The 20,309-nt window shown below is 30.8% G+C and overlaps 1 long non-coding RNA gene across 2 annotated transcripts in view; it reads right to left on the bottom strand.

Moving 5' to 3' along the window:
• Window positions 1-2,384: 2,384 nt before the first annotated feature.
• Window positions 2,385-20,309, bottom strand: part of LOC118189137 (uncharacterized) — a 30,732-nt gene continuing 12,807 nt past the window's right edge. For both annotated transcript variants that reach the window (XR_015043312.1, XR_015043313.1), the window contains 3 exons: window positions 17,112-17,345; window positions 6,593-6,658; window positions 2,385-3,338 (listed from right to left, as the gene is read on the bottom strand). This is a non-coding gene — a long non-coding RNA (uncharacterized LOC118189137). The remainder of the gene's footprint in view (window positions 3,339-6,592; window positions 6,659-17,111; window positions 17,346-20,309) is intronic.

The raw sequence follows: 20,309 nt of genomic DNA, 5'->3' as shown, positions 1-20,309 counted from the left end.
TTATCTGGAACAAGGTTCTCTTCAGATAACGTGAAAACAGCTGCCAAGATTTAACTCATTTGGTAGGGATGTGGTTTGTACCAAGACAGGTTAAACAAGTTGGTCCTGCATTCAGCAATACCTAAATATAGTGCAAGTATGCCTCTCAATTCCCTTTATATTTTCTGTCTAGTGTTAAATAATAGCCTTGCAAGCTTTTTTTTTTTTTTTTTTTTTTTTTTTTTAGATCCATCCTCACATATATTATTTTACTCCTCTCTTAAAAATAATGAAGTACTGTTTCAAAATTAATCCCAGCCATATGATTTTTTGAGAAAGTATGACTAAAATGTTTGGTGGAAGTACTGATAAACAAAAGTTTTCCTAAATCAAGAAAGGCATTTTATATTATTTGACATATTGACAATTACTGAGCAATTCCTGGAAAATGCAGGTAAAGTTGCTTTGGTATTGCATGTAGAACCCTCATCATTGTAGACTTGAATGTCTACAGTATCCGAAAATCATTCTCTTTTTAGGGCTGGAGCAAGATCAGGTGAGTAATGGTAGTGCATGATCGACAGCTACAACTCCTGTATAGATAAACTGTTTTATGATGGGGGCCAAATGTGGCTGATCATTATCATGCACAAAGAACATCACAACATATTTTGGATGTATACAATGGGTCCTTAGCAATAAATTTGCTTCAACATCCTTGTATGTGTTGGCATTCAATGCTGTTCTGGAAGAAATTTCTTTATGAATAAGTACTGTCTTTTATTCTTGATTTCTGAGACTGAAACATTATCTCACTTTGAGAATTGTGACTGGGCTATTCCTAGCCTTAAGTGTTGAAAAAGGAAGTATATTTGAGAAAGTATGTTTTGTCTCTCCAACTGTCAAGATGAGCCTGCATGTGATCCGATAAATCTTAGAATATAAAACAGCAGCAAACCTTCTGCTTGGTCAAATTCTCTGTCAGAACATTTTCATGATTTACATCAAGTTCTTTTATCATTCGCACTGTAAGGCAATGGTTCATAGTTAATATCTTCACCTTTTCAATGTTTTTTGAGCAACATCTTCAGATAATCTCATCCATAATAAAAAATGTTTAAACCATTCCTATATGTATATTTAAGATACAGTTTCCTTTGCATTAATTTGTTTCAGCATATTGTGAATTACGCAGATTTACCAAACTTGAAACAGTTTGGTAAAACAGTTCATCTGCTGCTCTATTTTATAGCTATACATTTTTGCTGGAGTTTTACTCACATAAATCTCATAATACTTATTCTTACAAAATGTGCTGATGCATGTTCAAACATTTGCAAAGTGTCTTTTCCATACTTCTCCATTCGTCCACTACCATGTGTGTACAACCTCTTAAAAGTGAGACTTGTACTCAGAACCAGTTTTTTAACCACAGTAGTTTTAAAAAATTTCATCAGATGATTTATAAATATATCTACTCTTATAATGTCTGCACATGATATATTTCTCAGCTGAATAGTTGAACTCATTTCATACATTTTAAATTCTAATAAATAAAAAAATATGATTACTATATCATAGTAGTTAACAAATCATTAGACATAGCATTTCTAACAGTAGAATACACTATCATTTTTATGCCCAGCAAGATCTTCAGTTACTATTAAAATTTTATGCATACATGACATCAGTATAATAAAACAAGTACTAATTATACATGTTAATTTTGTACTTTTAATTGAATGTGATGCTTTTTTTTTTCGGTCGATGAATCATTGATCTATCAATAAGCAGCCCTGCCAGTTACATTGTTCTTTAAATGACCTAATGAAGACATAAGACAAATATGTTACAGGAGAATATCTTAATTTTTCTAACAGTTGTTATAAATCTGCTGCATCTCTTTGCTATAAATGAAAATGTCATCTTTTTTTACTAAAAAACCTCTAATATTTAATGTTATGCATATCATTTCACCTTATGTACAATTCATTTACAATACAGAATTGCAGACTTTTACATACTACAGGAGTCCATTTCCCAGCCACCTTGTTTCCATTTCTTAATGGGAAACTTACTTCTTGATGACTATTATTGAATTATTTGAAAAATATTTGCACTGTTTTTAATCTCTTATTCAATACATGGCAAGGGGAAAAATTGCAATTTCAAAGGCTACTTTTTTTATTAACCCAAAGGTTTATAATTCTTATGCAAAGGTTCTACTTATCAACAAATTATGACAAATGCTTGCGCTTATGAAAAATTTCTTCTCATATTGGAAATTATTTTAAATAAAATCAATGCTACATTGAATTTATTTAATTTTAGAGCTGAAGTGTTTTTTTAACCCCTTGCATTTCTCTATTTTATACCATATATACAATTATAGATAAAACACAACATATTTATAAACTTTTTTATTGACTACAGTAAAATATACATAAGGTAATCAAATAATTACACTTCTTAAAACACACAATAATGAAAATAATCAAAAGAATGCCATATAAATCTCATGCTAACTATTATAAAATATTTAACCACTGTCATGTCAGTTATGATCACTGTTTAGATATAAGGTCATGACAATGAAAATTTTCTAAATTTTTCAGCTCTAAAATTAAATCATTTGATGATAATGAAAATGTCTATCACTGACATTTTATCAAAAATATCAAAGAAAATAAATTATCTTAATTACATCAAGTAATACTAAGATCAGAAAATTAATTACAGCAAATGGTCATATAAGAAAAAATTACTCAAATAATTTTGGAACATGGGAGAAAATTTTTAAATGTTCTAGGATAATGCATTACTTATACAATTGTTTTTGGCTACAAGTATTGTAATAAGGGATATTTGACAACATGTAATATATATTTACATAAATTTTCTAAAACATTCACATGAAAATTTGCTTTGTATCTGATTACTTTTTATATTTATGTTAATATCTGTATATATTATAATAAATTCAAGCGCATTATTATATTGTTTCAGCTATTATGCTTTCAGAATCAAACTAATTGTGCTTAACTGCAATTTGCATAATGTATTTCACTTAAATACATAAATACTGAATTATATTAATCTTGGTAAAAGCAAGATATTCAATTGTTTTTACAGTTCATCTAAATCAGGAATAGGATCTCGCCAATACAGAAAAGAATCATATTGACTTAAAACAGTTTCGTCTTTATCCATCACATCACGTAATTCAAAATCTTCGAGGGTGATTTCCATTATGGGTTCACGCCAAAACTGAAAATTATTGTATTCTTCTGGACTGAAGCACTCATAGAACATTTCATTTGTTGGGTACATTTTCATTCCAGATTTAGATACTTTTTATGCTGTTGGAAGAAAAAATATTTTTCAAATCTAAAGAACAGCTTAAGGTTTTGTTGTCTTGAAAAATTCATAAAGTGTTTAATTGCATAATTTCTGTATCATGAAAGAAACACTGACAGTTAAATTAATTTTTAAATAATATTCATATATTTCTGTAGCAAAAATAACAGATAATTTTACTATATATTAAAAAGAAACATTAAAAACTGAAATTTTATACACAGGAATTACATCTACACATGTAATAATCATCAGTAAAAAACACAGATATGGGAAAACTTAATACGACACATCATCAACATTACAGTAAGCATAACATTTGAGAGGTTGTTCTAAGGTACCTGTATCCCCTTTGCTTCTCAAACCTTACCTTAGGTGCAGTGGTGAATTACTGGCCTTATCTTAAACTGATTGTAAATGCAACAATCACAAGAATATAAAATATTAACTTTTTTTTCCTCACTACTACTCGGTGTAGTCTCTCATCTACTCAGGGAGACATTCAGCTAAACTGGAAGTATAACTAGCCTGGCTACTATTGCAATGCACAATCAGACAACCTAATTTGAAATTGCATTTACCAACCCAAACATAATGTCCAGCAAACTACTCTAGCAGTAACTTCAGATGCAAGATTGTATCAATAGCAAAATGTCTCTACCACAAGTTACAAGGTTACAATTCTTCCTCTCAATTTAAACTAGGTTACTTGCCAATAACATCGACATAAATCTCAGAACAGAGGAAGTGTATGGCAAAATAAGGCATGAAGCAAAGGTGTAAAAAGTAGTTAAATGAAATGCCACTATTAATAGTAGAAAAGAGTTAAAATATTAAAATTATAAAACATATGGCTGAGATATTATTAAGTTTGTTATTTCAAAGTTGTTTTTCATGTGTTCAAAGCATTTCATATTCAACTTCTATATGCATGATATTAAGATTATATAATAAATCCATAATTAATTTCACTGATAGCTAGATGGATTACCAACTATAATAGACATTTAAAAATAATACCAGTCCTTTGAAATAAGTTGCCAATAAAAAGGCACATTTAAAAAAAAAAAAAAAAGGAACAGTTCTGTTCAACTACCCCAATCATAACACTCAATTTCCAGTTTCCATTTCTCGTATGAATAACTTATTTATAGAACAAAGTCCGAGATAAGGACTTCAGCGATTCCATATTTTAGATCATGTCAGCTTCATGTAACCTAATTACCTGGTCATTTACAAACGAAACTAATAAATGGTGCTGACAATAGAAGAATCCATGTTACTAGTCAAACTAAACTTTATTGACATTCAGCTTTTAGAATGTGGAGTCAGAATGGGTTGGTTTATTTAATTATGGCAAAGCACACTAGGGCTATTTGCCTAAGGGGAGGGATGTCTTAGTGGAGGACTTTCTAAGGGAAACTGGCTCGTATACACATTACACATGGGGAAAAGCACCCATGCAGCCAGTCCGTTCGCGGGATTCGAACCTCGGACCGAACTACCAGTGTCCAGTGACTTTACCGCTCGGCTGCTGGTGGGCCCAGAATGGGAACAAGCCAGATTTTTAGGTAAAAGACGTCGACTCCAGCTCCAGTTTTTGTTGGGCAGTTTGAAATGAAATTAAAGTGAATTGAAAAAAAAAAAAAAAAATTAATTACAAACTGAGTTATTATTTTTATTTATGCACTATATACATTAATAAATAGTTACTTTATATTTTATTGACATATTAATAAATAAATATAAGGGAAAAGGATGGATGTGATATTGGTCATTATTGATTAAACTGATTCATTTTGTTACAAATCTCATTGGTAAATTTAAGGAAGCAGCAATAGCATCAAGAAATCCCAAAATGGATGGCATTCTTAGGAAGCAAGCAGAAAAAGGAGCAATTATTGACCAAGCAATGCAATGAAGTACATATTTTATGATATAGAGGTTGTTAGAATTAAGAACTTTTTTAGAAGATGTAGATAACCCTAATGTTTCACTAACAGAAAGACTGGAATGATCTTGCAGAATTGGAAACTCTTCTTTTACACCATATATAGCCACAAAAAAGCTACTATCTGAAGAATTAATAGGAGGCGAGAATGGAAGAATGATGTTTGTTTTTTCTGAAATGGAGAGTTTATTGCACAAGGAATCATTTCTTCAATAAAGAAAAGAGAAACTAGTTTGTTCGACAATAAGATCTTGCTTGGTTCGATATATGTAGATCCAAACACCAAATTTTGTTTGATGACAAATAAATTAAAAAAGCAAAGAAAGCTAACTGCAATCAAAATGGTATCAAACAGATTTTTATTCTCTACAGCTTATGTATGCCTCCAAGTAAGAAGATAAATGATAATGAATTTTACCCCACTACCCAGAGGAGTAGCTAGGGTTTTCAGCACCCGGGGACAACTGAAGATTTTGCACCCCTTCTGTGTGCCAAAAATTAAAAATATTTAATTTTAAATTTCTTAACATCAATTTGTGCCCCCTGGATGCTGCACCTGGAGACAGATGTCACTCCTTCCCCCACCCTAGCTATGCCATTACCACTACTGACTGAAGTTGACATTAAAATAAAAAGTCTTGATTCTAACCTCTTTCTCCAAAAAGAAAAGAAAAACAGAAATCTTATTTTGGTGGTAAAATCTAGAACAGCCTTTAGGGCTGCTGAACACTCACAACAGAGTTATGGGTGACATTTTGGGTAATACATCAGCAGGTGCTGGATAACCAACAAGTACATTCATTAAATATCATGTTCTTCACACTTAAACCGCAAAATTCAATTCAACAGCAATATCACAAAATAATGTTTAAAAAGCACATCTTTAGAATTTCTGATACATAGTCTCACACACTGGAGATAATTCCCCCCCCCCCAACACACACACAGTGTTGCTATTGCTGAACTTGTTAATCAAAAGTTCATTAATGTTTTACAAAATATGAAATAAATAATAAAACAAATTCTAAATTTGGGCCTCCAGATAACCATACTCGGGCGGAACCAAAATTTGATCTCTCTAGGTACTGTTGTTGTATCACAATGCAAGAAACATACATTTATGCAGATTCTTCATTATTTAATTTCTTTAAATATAACACAAGGTGATAACATTTGAAAAGCGATACAGCCTTTTAAAGTTTTCAACGCAAAATGCCAAAACAAAATTAATAGCTTTTCTGAGCTAATGTCCTTTGGGCTAAAAATAAACTAAACACTTAAAACTTTTATGCAAAAAACAAATACCTTAAAATGGAGATTTCCCAGCTGGCTACTTTGCTTCTACTTGAACTTCTCTCAGACTTACAAAATCTAAAAATAAAAATTTCAAGAATACTTTCAAATTGAAAATGCTGAAAATTCATATACTGTGAAACATTATTTGTCTCATTTTTTTAATTCATAATTTTAATTACATTCTTTGGGAAAACTAGCAAGAGAACTATACTATATCAATGCATCTCATGTACATTAATGAATAAAAATTTCAAACTACTTATTATGATTGTTTTTTGCAGTTATTACCAATCAAAACAACTTCGCAAACTAACAGTTAATTCAATACATCCTCTTCTTAAAGCTTAAAACTGACTCCATACACCTTCGAAACAACATCATCATCAAGAAATAATCTTTCAATAAATACATGATTTAGCCTATTAATTAACAGGAATAAACAGCAATGAAAGTGTTAAAATTTTTCAACTGCGCATTATGAATGATGCATTCCCATATGTTTATTCACTGCATTTTGTAAGAAGCTTTACTGAAAACACAAGTGTTACATAAAATTATACCAAAACACCCTCAATTTTTAGTAATATTCTAGTAAATACTATGCATTAGTTTTCATCTTTGTTCTTCCCCATTTCTGTTGATGTGACCAATAGAGAATCAATAATAATAGCATTAACAAAAACAATTTAACTAAATATATAAAGCATCACGTAAAAATTAATTTCAAAAACAATCCATAACAAAAACTAATCAAACGATCACATTTGTTTCTCTGCAGCCAAAAGTATAAATTTCAAAAGTTATTCATTGCACAGTATCATTTCTACCACAAACAATAAAAATACAGCAATAATTAAACTGCATATGTAAACAACTTATATATGGCATTTGCTTTGTGGTTTCAGGAAGCGACCACAGAGTTGCTACAGCATTGTGTCACAAAGCTCTAGACCAGTGTTTCCTAAGCTTTTTTTGTGCCGCCTAATATTTTCTGAAATTCTTATGCTTCCTCTAGCACAGGGTTTCTTACACTTTTTTCAGTTGCAACCCCTTTTTATCACTGAGATTTTTTCACCACCCCCAGGACCCCATAATATTTACGAAAATTTTGTGAGACCCCATAAGTATTGCGCAAATCCAACACATGCATGTGTGAAACTGTCCATTTTTTCACTAGTACTGTAATACACTATTTCAGTTTTAGGTAATTTCTAATTTTAAGACATAGAACAATGTGAAAGTTTTAAATAAGTAACAGACGAAACGACAGCATTGCATGCAAAGCCAGTAAAATGAACGTTTCTATTATAAAAAGAAAGCTTTGAAACATTTTCCTTTGTCTATACTGTCTTTTATCTTTATCTATTTTCAGATACATTATGTAAAAATATTTGGTAATTGTAAAATTATTATAATAAGTTAAAGAAGCATCAAAACTGCTAAATTTTTAGGCAATCCCTTGCTGCAGGTCCTGTTACCCGCAGTTAAGGAAATGCTGCTCTAGCATATACATAATTTTTAATATTCAAAATTGAAATGTTCATGAAAGAAACTTGAATGATAGGTTTTAAGAAGAAATCACTAGGAAATTTTATGAGCAAGCACAGTAAGTAAAATTTCAAAACATATAATAGAGAAATGAAATTCAAGTACAAAATAATCTTAATGAAAGTTTTTTTCTATGGTATTAGTAATTATTTATTATTTAAATTGAGCGAGATTCTTGCACTTGATGCTTGCTGCAAAGAGATTTTATGTCAGGTTCCAATTTAGTTAACTTCAGTCTCCAAGTGCCCCGTTTCATTGCATCCCGTGCCGCCCAGCTGTCAAGGGAGCCTCACTGCGATACTGAAGGGCCCGGGTTCGAATCCCAGAGAAGGCATGGATGTAAAATTGTTTGTATCTTCCTAGGAGGTAATGATGACTGCCTATTAGGTGCCTCCACAATAAAACAGCTACTACTTCTGGCCTTAGGAGTGACCAATGACGTGATAGGCAAAACCCGTCATTGGGAAAAAAGTTATATACAGTTGATTTCTTTTTTTAACAGCAAATTATTTATGCCATTATATTCAGCTAAATACGAAGATGGAAACGGTAACAATAGTTCTCTTGCATTTAGATATTTGATTTCAATTTCCTCACAAAGCCATGCCATGCCATCGCTCCTTTTATATTATGTAATGTTTTAATTGACTCATCATTTTGCATTTCTGACAGTTCTTCTTGATATTGCATATTTGAAATATCAGCCAAATCCACTAACATTGGCTGCATCAGCAAAGTTGGGAAATAAATTTGTTTCAAATCAGAAAAACTTTCTTTTAAATCAATTAATAAAAATTTCAGAAGATCGACTATAATATGTATAGCGGTATCAGTCATTCTACATTTTTGGAGCCAATGAAGCTTTTCAAAATTTTTGTTGAAAATATATGCCTGATGTAATTCAATAAAGGTAATGAAACCAAATATCTTCACTTTTGCACTGAAAAGAGTGTTATTTGCTCCTTGAAGTTATTTATTTAATATATTTAGTTTTTTTAAATATATCGCCTAAATAACTCACAAATGCTTTACCATGAATCGTTAACAGATTTTTCATTTCAGGTTTGTTGCTTAAAAAATAAGTAAGAGTAACAAATAGCTCCATAAATATTTTCAATCAGTTCTCTTTTGATAGTCATCCTACTTCATACTACCCTATAGTATGAAGTCTCATAGTCTTCATTTTGTTCTTCACAAAGTAATGTGAAGAGACGTTTCACATTTGGCACTAGCTTTAATAGCATTGATACACTTTATAGCTGAATTTAGTACTTATAACTGAATTTAACAACTTAGTACTTATAGCTGAATTTAGTACATGTTAAATGTTTATAACTACCAGGTTTTCCCTATGAATAACACAATGCACAAGAAGCATTTCTGGATTCTCATCTTTCATCAATTTTAAGCAACCCTTTTTCTTCCCCATCATATGACGAGCACCATCTGCAGCATAAGATGTTATATTTTTCATTGGTATATTTTTGACATCTGAGTAATTTTTTAGCTTACTATAAATATCTTAGGAGGTAATGGTGCTTTTTAATGATTTGCAGAACAACATTTCTTCGGCAAAATCACCTTTATAAATATATCTTGCGTAAGTTATAAGTACGACCTCACTCACTATCTCTCAGAGTTGATTCATCCCCTAGCAGTGAAAATTTTCTTGTTTTCAACTTTTTAAAATGTTGTATTTCAATATTCTCACTCATTTCATCTATTTTTCTGGTCACAGTACTGTTACTTAGTGGCATAGCTTTAAGGTCTTTGTCATCTTTTTCTCGAACCATTTTAAGATATGCTGATATTGATGATTTGATTAAATTCTCCCCTATCGTATGACTTTTCCCAGATTTAGAAATGAGTAATGAAATTTGATAAGTAGCCTCAAGAGTACTAAGAGTTACTAAGAGACTTAAATGTTGCTCTTTTTTTTTTTTTTTTTTTTTTTGTTTTTTTTTTTTTTGAAAAAAATTAAGTTTGAAAATAATTCAAATCTGAATTAATATGAGCATTATGTTTTGCCTTCAAATGTGCCTCAAGACAACCTTGTTTCATTGATTCGTTGGTCAGTTATTTTTGGCATAAAAGACAAAAAGGTTCATTATGCCTGCCTAGTTCATTATGTACTACCCTATAGTACCACTGGGTATAAAACCGAATCTTAAATATTCCTCCGAATACTGACGAACTTTTGTATTACTTGCACCATTCATTTCACTGAGGGCTGAAAGAAATACAAGATTGGTTAAAAATCACACTGTTAAATATAAACAAAGCTGAAGCTGCTGTTGCCTTCAAAAGAAGAATACCTGTTGCCGTTCCTAAAAAGTAGTAAAAAAGTAAAAAATAAAATGAATTCGTTGGCTGACATGTGCGAAAAATGTTTGGAAAGCATATGTGTCAGCTACTTAAAAGCATTTAAATGTTCACGTCTACAGTGATAACTCTTTATAAAATAATTAAAATGCACTGCAATTTTAAAACTTTTTTATGCATACATCACATTATTCTTTATTTTGGGGAATAAAAAATTAAATTTCGAAAAATTTTGACATCTTGAGAAAATTAGAAAATCTGAACCTCCCTTGCCCCCTTCATTTCTGGACGAGTCCATTTTCAAATCTTTCCCCCCCCCCCCCCGTGGGGAAACACTGCTGTAAATGCTCAGTGATCGTGCCCCAAAACCACGACACAATTTCTTTCAAACAATGACTTTTAATTTATTCAAATAAAACTTTTTATGTAATTGTAGACTAATTGATACTTCAGGAGGAAAAAAAAAAAAAAAAAGGCTTGCCGTAAATCAATTTTAGTCTCAGTTAAAATTTCTTTTACCAAAAAACATCTACAATCTAATCTTTCTGCATATTGTTTCAGCTTTAAATATCTGCTGCCTAGTGAACCACATTTCCATTTTTTGCCCTCAGTTAATGTAGGAAGGTCAACATTTACCTTATCTAGTCCTGTACACGAGTGAAACTCTAAGACTGATGTTTGTTTGGAATGAAATGTTACACAAATTAGCTTTCTTTTGTTGATATAACAGGAAAGGAAGGAGAAAGAATTAGGTCCCGATTAATCTAAGTACTATTATCAATTGCACCCTTTTTTTAATTGATTCAGTTTATTGTTTTCTTCAGTCTATTATTATTACAATTATCTTATCAAAAAGTTTTAGAAAGGACAATGTCTCCATTTTGCTTTTTCCTTGAAAGCGTACATGCATTAATTAGCCTATGGATATCTTAACTTTTAATACACTGGAATGAGCAGTGATTTTAATGAGATGTAAAGAAGCCTTTTTTAAAATCAGTACAGCAGTAAGAGCATCCAAAAATTCTTTAAACGTTTTAATATAGAATCTGGAGTATTGAATAAGATGACAAATCTGCAGATACTTTTAAAAATGCTTGGCATAATTTATAACCAACTATTATATTTCATATGATAATGACAGACACAGATTTAAAGGAAAACATCACAAGTAAAATGTGGAGTTTTTTAATTAATGGAATATGTAAGAAATGCTAAATGAAGATATGACTGAAATCTTCCACTGAAATGACCATGCTCTAATTATCAATGAATTATTAAACAGTAATATCCAATGGCAATTTGGCTTCAGTTAGCATTTTAGTTTTATGAGATGCTTATTTAACAGAGTCATTCTTTGAGCAGCATACCTTTTTCATGAAAAAAATAGCTTCCTGTGTTTTTCAATTCCTAAATTCCCAAATTGTAAACTACTGATAAATTCAAAAAGTGGCAGAAAAAAGTAAAATCAAATTTGCAACACCTGGTGCCGAGGAAATACGCCCCCAAAAAAATTTATTAAGTCAGCTTTGACAAAGAAGAAATGCGAAATTTCCCAGTTAATGTGCTATGTAAGGAAAGAAATTAAAAAAAAAAAAAAAAAACTTAACTATTGATAAAACATTCAAATAGAGAGTATTCAAAAATTACTTTTTTTTTTTTTTTTTAAATTGCATTTTAGAAAAAGTGATTAAAATTTGGGCTTGCATTCTACACAGAAACAAATAGTGGACTATTTTCAAATTTATGGGATCTTTACCATAAAAAAAAAGTGTATACTATAGACCAGCAATTCTCAACTGGTGATACGCAAGAGAAAAAAAGATGTTATGCAAAGAAACAAAGTATTTTAAACTGTTAAATTCCAAAATACCCCAACATTCTGCTAGAGTTTTTTTTCAACACTCGTAATTTTAAGCAATTTGAGCTTTGCAAGGTCAATAGCCCCTCATAGACTTTAACAAAACGATCTGTTTTTGTCTTCACAAATATTCTTTCAGCCATAGGCATAAAAAAATTGCCATAAATGATGCTTTTAAAAGCACTAATAGAAATTGATGTTGCATTCAAGAGGAAATAAAAATAAGTTCCTATAAGAAGATAATAAAGATAATAGTACCTCATTAATTCTTTTAGAGTTGATCAATTTATTAGCATACCCACACTTTATGTTGGCACCACTTCCAGACTCATAATGCTCCATTTTTAATTTAAAATAATTTTTTACGTTAACTTTCTGTCTCTCATAGCACGTATTTTGTCTTCTTATTGCTTTGTATTCCTTACTTTTCTAAACGCTTTGAAAATATTGTCATCTGTTTTCGAAATAATGTAATATATTGTGCATTTAAATATCCATGAAAAAATAATAAAACAAACCCAGCTTTCCAAAATGGAAAAATGGTTAGGATTGACTAAGCGGAAAAGCGATGATTCATCCAGGTGGTGTTTAGTGAATTGTGGTTGCCGCACTTAGCATATTTACTTGATATTTTTGGAATGGTAAATAAATTTAGGATAACAAGGACAAAGTGTTAATTTGTTTACCATTAGAGTTAAATTAACTCGAGCTAATAATCACATCATTGGATAATAATATTTTATTTTAAGCTTTTTACCATTTTTAGAAAGTTTCTAATCAAAAATCATTTGAAAATAAAAGAAGACTTAACATCCGACATTAAAAAATCATTGTTTTTTCATTGGTAAATAATTTCAACATGTATTTTCATGACGATCATGAAAAAGAAAATTGGATTAGAAATTCATTTTGTTCAAATGTTCTGAAATTTTATCTCATGAAGAAAAAGAACAACTGATAGAAATTTCCTGCGATCAAACTCTAACTGGACATTTCAAAAATAACACACTTGCTAACATTTCGCTGAACTGAAAAAAAGAATTTAAAGGCATTTTAAATAAAGCTACAGTACAAAGTCCGTAATCCGGACTGGTCAGGTCTTCGGCGATTCCGGATTTGAGATTTTTTTCGGATAATAGAGCATCAATTTAAATCTGGTAAGATGGCATGCAGAAATTATACAATTAAAAATATGAAATCATAATTTATAAAATAAAGAACAATTATGATCTAAAGAGTATCAAAATTTACAAAAAAAAAGCTTAATATTTATTTGTTTACTTTATTAAATATTTCTTTCAACGTAAGTTGTTTAAGATGCTTCCACAAAAAATTCAAAAAGTTCCTTTTTCTTTTTTCTTGTGTCATATACAGTGGACTTTCCAATGCCATACTCCTCGCATAATTTTGAGACGGATATGCCTTTATCCATTTTTTGCAGCAATTCCACTTTTTGTTTAATGGACATCGAAACATAGTTTTGCTTTGTAGATCCTTTGGCAACTCCAGAATATGAAACTTTTTTCGACATAATTGAAGGTTCAAGCTTATTTTTTATAAAATTACCGTAATAATAAATCTGCAAAAAATAATAAGCTGAATCAAATTAGAAGATCAGGGAGCAGCGCAGTCTACTACATTAAATGAAATGCCTTATAATAAGAAAAGATAATTTTAGCCCAGCTTAATAGCGTTCATTTTGCATTATTGGCTGTGTATCACAAGATTGGCAACAAAAGCCAAGTTGTTTCGTTAAATTTTGTCTTGTTCCTATTGTGTACTGAATTAAGCCTGAATTGTATTACTGTAATTTTCGGAAGAAACGCCGTGGCATTTATGTGTTTAAAACTTAAATTTTCAGCGGGTGCGGCGTTTCTACCCATGCGGCGTTTAGGTGCACTAAAAATAAAATATTTCCTATGATGGTCATTGTACATAGTTTGGATGGCCTTATCATTGTGCATAGACTGGTGCTGTTCCCACACAAAAGACCACTCAGTTGATTTTTGTGAACGTTATTTTGTTTACATTCCTTCCCTTGAACGGACCTACATGCCTTATTCACCCTAAACGAGATCTCAGAACAATAACATTTTTTCTCCTTTCAAATCAACATTCTCATCAGTTTGAATAGTCTCTCTTCTCTGCCATTCGATGAATCTTCCAGGACCCATCCTCTCCCCACCCCTGCCTTTTCTGCAATTTTTTTCAAAGGCGGACACGACTCCACCTGCCTCACAATAACGAACTCTGAATTCCCCTTCAGCATGAATGGATTTTTCTTGGCATTCTGCCAAATACAGATCCCATCAGTTTGGGTACAAGTACTTGTTGGATAGTTTTTAAGTAAGAAGGGAGCGGAAAATTTTTGAAAATGTCTCTAAACGGCACAGAAGCTATACATTTCTTACCTTTAATTTATTTTTGAGTTATGGTTTCATTTCATGCATTTTTCTTAACTGGTATATCATATATCAGGACTTAGGTTGAGTTTTTGCATCTATACGGCCCATGACGATGTCACGTGCAATTTAATCTATTGCGGCCTTTGCGCTGATGCGGCGATTCTGTGTAATTTTAATTTTTTTCCCGCCATTTTTCTCGAGTGCACCGTTTACGCTGATGCGGCCTTTCTTCCGGAAATTACAGTAGTTTAGTTATTTACTATACCTATGTTTATCTTCTGCACATGCTTCAAACTAATCCAAGTCCTGAATAAATAAACTCACATATACTTAAGGCTTTATCTAGGGCCAGTGCTCGATACCGCCTGGTGCAGTCTCTACGGGTCCTAAATTCTGCTACAAAGCGTTTTCCTAAGTTCTAAATTTTCACTGTGCCTAAACTTTGATCCCAGTGCTTTTCCTAAATCATAAAAACTTCTCATCCCTTAATTTTGCTGTTCGGTGCTTCCCCAAATTCCAAAAATTTAGTCTTCCGTAAATTCTGCCGTCCGGTGCCGACATATTGTGCGGCCACTTCTGGGTTTATGGTAAATAACAAACAAGTTATTCTTAATTAAATCAGCGCTAAATGTAATCTTTTGGCCTGCGAGTTTCATTAACAAAATCTATTTTTAGCATATGAAAATTAATTTTTGTTGAATTTTTCCTTGTCAGCATTTCTTAGAGCATTTAAAAATCTATAATCATCGTAATGTTAGCATAAAAGGTTGCCATACTCTTGTTATTCAATTACTAATATAAAAGAGTTTAGACATTGCAGCATGAGTTATTACTGAAGCTGTCATGAATTGATAAACATGCAGTGATTAAAGCAAAATATAATAAATAATGACTCGCCAGTTCTTTGTTGGAGATATAAAATAGGTGAAAGTTTTGGTTTGAGATGTATGCTAAGTAGATACTCAGCTACGGAGCCAAATTATTAATCTCACAAATTTACGCTTACATGATTGTTTTTCCATAATGAGGTTATTTAATGCTGAAGTGAAATTAAGAATCGGAATTTTTAAGTGAAAATCTCCACATGCTTTACTATGAAAGAAAAAATCAAATGTGCATGTGTAAAGCATTAATAAAAAAAATAATAATAATAATAATAATTAAAAAAAATTGTGGCTTTGAGGTCCGGATTTTAGATCATTCCGGATAATGGACGTCTGGATTTCAGACTTTGTACTGTATTAAATTTTTATTGCCATTTTGCACAAACTATTTAAATGAAAAAAGATTTTCTTCCATTTTATATTTAAAAAATATATACAGAAAAGTAAAAGTGGATCCTAATTTACAGTTAAAACTAAGTGAAAAAAGAGCACACATAAAGAAACTGATCTTTCTTAATTAGACCCAAATTTCATGCTAAAGTTTAAAATTAAAGAATCATAGCTTAAATTTTGATAATTAATATGGTAACCAATTTCTAACCTAATATTTTTTATGTGTGAATATTCAATACAAATAGCCAATAGGTTGCGCAAATGGAAAAAAAAAAATGTTTTTTTTTTTTTTTAATATTTCTACAGCAAAACTGAAAAATAATCATTGTAAAATGTAGTGGTGATACTAATGTTTTTTAGTATTTCTTTAGATGGTACGCATCTGTCAAAAGGCTGAGAACTGCTGCTACAGACACATTATGGCTAGCTGAACAGAGCTGACAAAAGAGAACTAAACAGACTGACAAAAGGGACTAGAACAATTACCTGTGGCAAGTTTGTACTTGTAACATTCTAACCAGTCTTTCAAGAAAAATTGGCAGGTTTAACAAAAGAATGTAAATTGAACAAAGTTTTTTTCATAAAGCACAAAAATGAAGCAGATTAAATACTAACTGTTTATTAAAAAACATTAGCTCTTTCAGAATGCCACAGAAATGACTGATGTAACTTTGACAGGATCTAACCCAATTTTTGGCATTCAACAGTAGCTAACTTTCACAGTCAGCAGGATAATAGACAAGTACCAAATATTTTTTATAAGAGAATAAATCCCACAATTCTTAATTATTAAATATTTACAGTTTTACACACATATAAATATAGCAATAACTGTTTCTATAGAATAAAACCCATAATTCTTAATGATTAATATTTATAGTTTTAGTTTTTTTTTTTTTAATTCAATCTAACTGGCAAAATCCCTATTTAAATTAACACTATGATAAAAAAAATCTGTTCCTGAAAATAAAAGAATTATTTCAAACATAAAAAGAGAAAGCAAGCAAATGAAGGTTCTTCAGATTGCAAATGCTAACTGAAATGGCAAAATCAATGCAAACTCAACATCAAATTTAAAAAAAAAAAAAAAAAAAAAAAAAAAAGCAACTTAAGCTTACCTTCATAAAAGCTTCATCTACGCAAAATAAATATGCAAATAAAATAGGCAGCAGTAGATAATCTAAAAATGCAAATTAGGTTCAAGTGCTAAAGACTTCCTTTTTCTTCTTCCTGAAATTTTGCAAATAGCTATCCCATTTACAAAAATATGAATGCTTGACTCGTTTCATAATACAAATGAGATGTTTGCTATCTATAACCATTGTTGAAATATTATAATCTTCTGAAACAATCTGAAAATAAGAAATCCTATTAATTAGTTAGGTAAATATATTTCTGCTCGTTACATTAATTCAAGAAAAAGAATAGAAAAATTTTCATCTACTTCCCTTGCAAAGAAAATTCCATAAACTAATAGTAAACAAAAGGCAAATTAAATTTTAGCAACTTAATAATTTATTTTATGAAAACACATCTTTCAAATTAATCACATACAAAGTACTCTCTCCAACAAAAATATACAACAAACAATTTGCTAGGTAGCACTCAAGTAATAATTCTTTGGCAGGAGTATGATACACATTTTACTAAGTATACAGAAATGCAAATGTTTACAAAAACTATCAAATATATTGTAGATTATATCAGTTATAAAAAAATCACAAATTGTTAAAAAGATAAAAATTATAAGTATAAATTGTTTTCAAATCATCTGATTTGCAACATTATAAGCACTAGGCTCTTAGTTAAAAACATAAAATGATCTGACAATGCATGATTTGTAACAGCTCTTGGATAACTGCTAAGATATTCATCAATGGAAAATGTAATGTTTTTGACAATGAGATAAAAAAGTGAAAAACACAACCAATATTATCATAGAAACATTATTAATGATCATTCCAATATATCACTACTACCATATAAATAATGGATAGTTCTACGTAGCATATTATAGATAATTCTATTGCTGATTCATAATACATGCAACAAAGTGGAAATGTACAATCACAATGACCTTCACAGAAATGGCTACTTTTTACAGCATTTTGAAGCCAAAGTTTTCTATTTGTACTTGTTCAGTTGTTTCTTAGGACATCATCAGAACAGGATCGGGATTTATTAGATTATTGCTAAACACGTGAGGGCTACCTAAGAGATGAAATACCTTTATGCAAAACGTTCCAAGAAAAATTGAATGTATTCACATTACATATAAACTCCTATATAGCCAGCTTCTTTGCCAAAATTTGAATACCTCGCAATAATAATTGCATCAGGCAAAAGTAGTTGCCAGTTTTAAGAGGGAAATAACTTTTATTTCTATGTTAAAACTATTTTACAGTAGATTAAAGTGCATGAAATAATACACAGTTTTACTGGAATAAATAGATCTTATCTAAATAATCTTTGAGCTTCTTTTATTATTATATTTTTTTATCTGAGCAAAAATTTTTATGGTGATATAGTAAAGTGACCACACGTCCCGATTTTGGCGGGACAGTTCCGCTTTTCAGAGGACTATCCCGCGTCCCGCCGATTTTTAAAAATGTCCCGCTTTTTAGAAAACATCTGCCTTTCTTATTTTAAATGTACTGTAAAAATATATTACCAATTATTTATTAATTATTATAGTGAATATAAAGACATTAAAAAAAACACAAAATGCATGCAGAGTAAACTAAATTAGGCGATGTAACGAGTTATATTTACTCGGTGGTGTTAGCTGAAGGGCTATTTGCTTTCCACACCATAAACCACAATCAAAATTTCAGATCAATTGATTGTACGTCGCAAATGATAAAAACATAGTACGACAAAAAATTTGCACATGCAAGGACAAAAACAGAAGCAATTATTTGTAATGTTTTTTCACCATATTCATTTTCACAATTGCAGAAAGAATTAGATAAATGCACCTTTCGGTATTGCAGTCAGGCTCCCCTAACCACTATACTGTCTGGGCAGCTGCCGGGTGAAACTTCATAAATAATTTTTGATTCGATAAGTACTATATCAGAAAAGAATAATTTGAACAATAAAATTATTGCCTATTGTGAAACAATTTTATTGTTGACACTAATGCAAATTTTGCTGGAAAAGCTAGAAGAAGCATCAATAACATTTTTACGAAACTTAACGAACGTTTGAACCAAAAACTTATTCGAGTAGGTTGTGGCAGCGCACATTCTACACAATACTATTCAAAAAGCATCTGACTCACTTCCAGTGGATGTTGAAAATATTTCAAAAATTTAATCATATTTTTATATATATACTGTGCATGTCGAAAGTTTGAAGAATTTTTGTGAAAGTGCAGAAATCGAATATAAAAGAATTACTGGTTACAGCAAAACACGATTGCTAGCTCTTTTACCAGATGTAGAAAATATTTTTAAAATATACGAACCATTAAAATCATACTTTTTATCACAAGATAAATGTCCAAGAATATTGCAGCTGTTTTTTGAAAATAACACATCACAAATTTGTCTTCAGTTCATCCACAACCAAGCTACATTATTCCTCAATGCTGTGAAAATTATTGAAGGGGACAAAATTTCAATTACAGAAGTGTCAAATGAAATGAATAATTTAAAAACAAAATTGCTAGAAAGAATTGATAATGATTATGTTCCTTTTCTTATTCAAAAGGACATCATTAGGTTGAAAGAACAAGGTGCCATATTAAATGACTTCATTTACTGAAAGTCAGAAATTTTTATAATAACTGCTTGGAATATCTAGATGAACGGACAGTTCAATTCGAGGATATTAAAAACTTCCATTGGGTGACTTAATGTCACCCAATTTGAAAAGGAGATTTTATGGGAATATGTGAAAAAATCATTTCAATATATTAGTAACTATTTTCTGAAAAATAATATTTGCGAAAATGATCTTTTTGATGATGTATCACTGGTAAAAAGATGCGTTACTGATGAAAAAATTAAATGTTGGTTGTCTGCAAATGTGGAAACACAAAAAATGGATGGAGATATTCCTTCATTTTAAATAGAATAATATCCCTTATGAATATATTTTGAAAACTGTAGAACACACGCTGTCCCTTCCAGGAACAAAAGCGGCCCACCAGTGGCCGAGCGGTAAAGTCGCTGAACACTGGTAGTTCGGTCCGAGGTTCGAATCCCGCGAACAGGCTGGCTGCATGGGCGTTTTCATGGTTTTCCCCATGTGTAATGTGTATACGAGCCAGTTTCCCTTAGAAAGTCCTCCACGAAGGCATCCCTCCCCTT

This window comes from Stegodyphus dumicola, chromosome 10 (assembly GCF_044657685.1).
Source record: "Stegodyphus dumicola isolate Sdum_Otavi_A_Nest chromosome 10, ASM4465768v1".
NCBI classification, from domain to species: Eukaryota; Metazoa; Arthropoda; class Arachnida; order Araneae; family Eresidae; genus Stegodyphus; species Stegodyphus dumicola.
The sequence above is the reverse complement of the archived record's forward strand: the minus strand, read 5'-3'. Positions and strand labels throughout refer to the sequence as shown.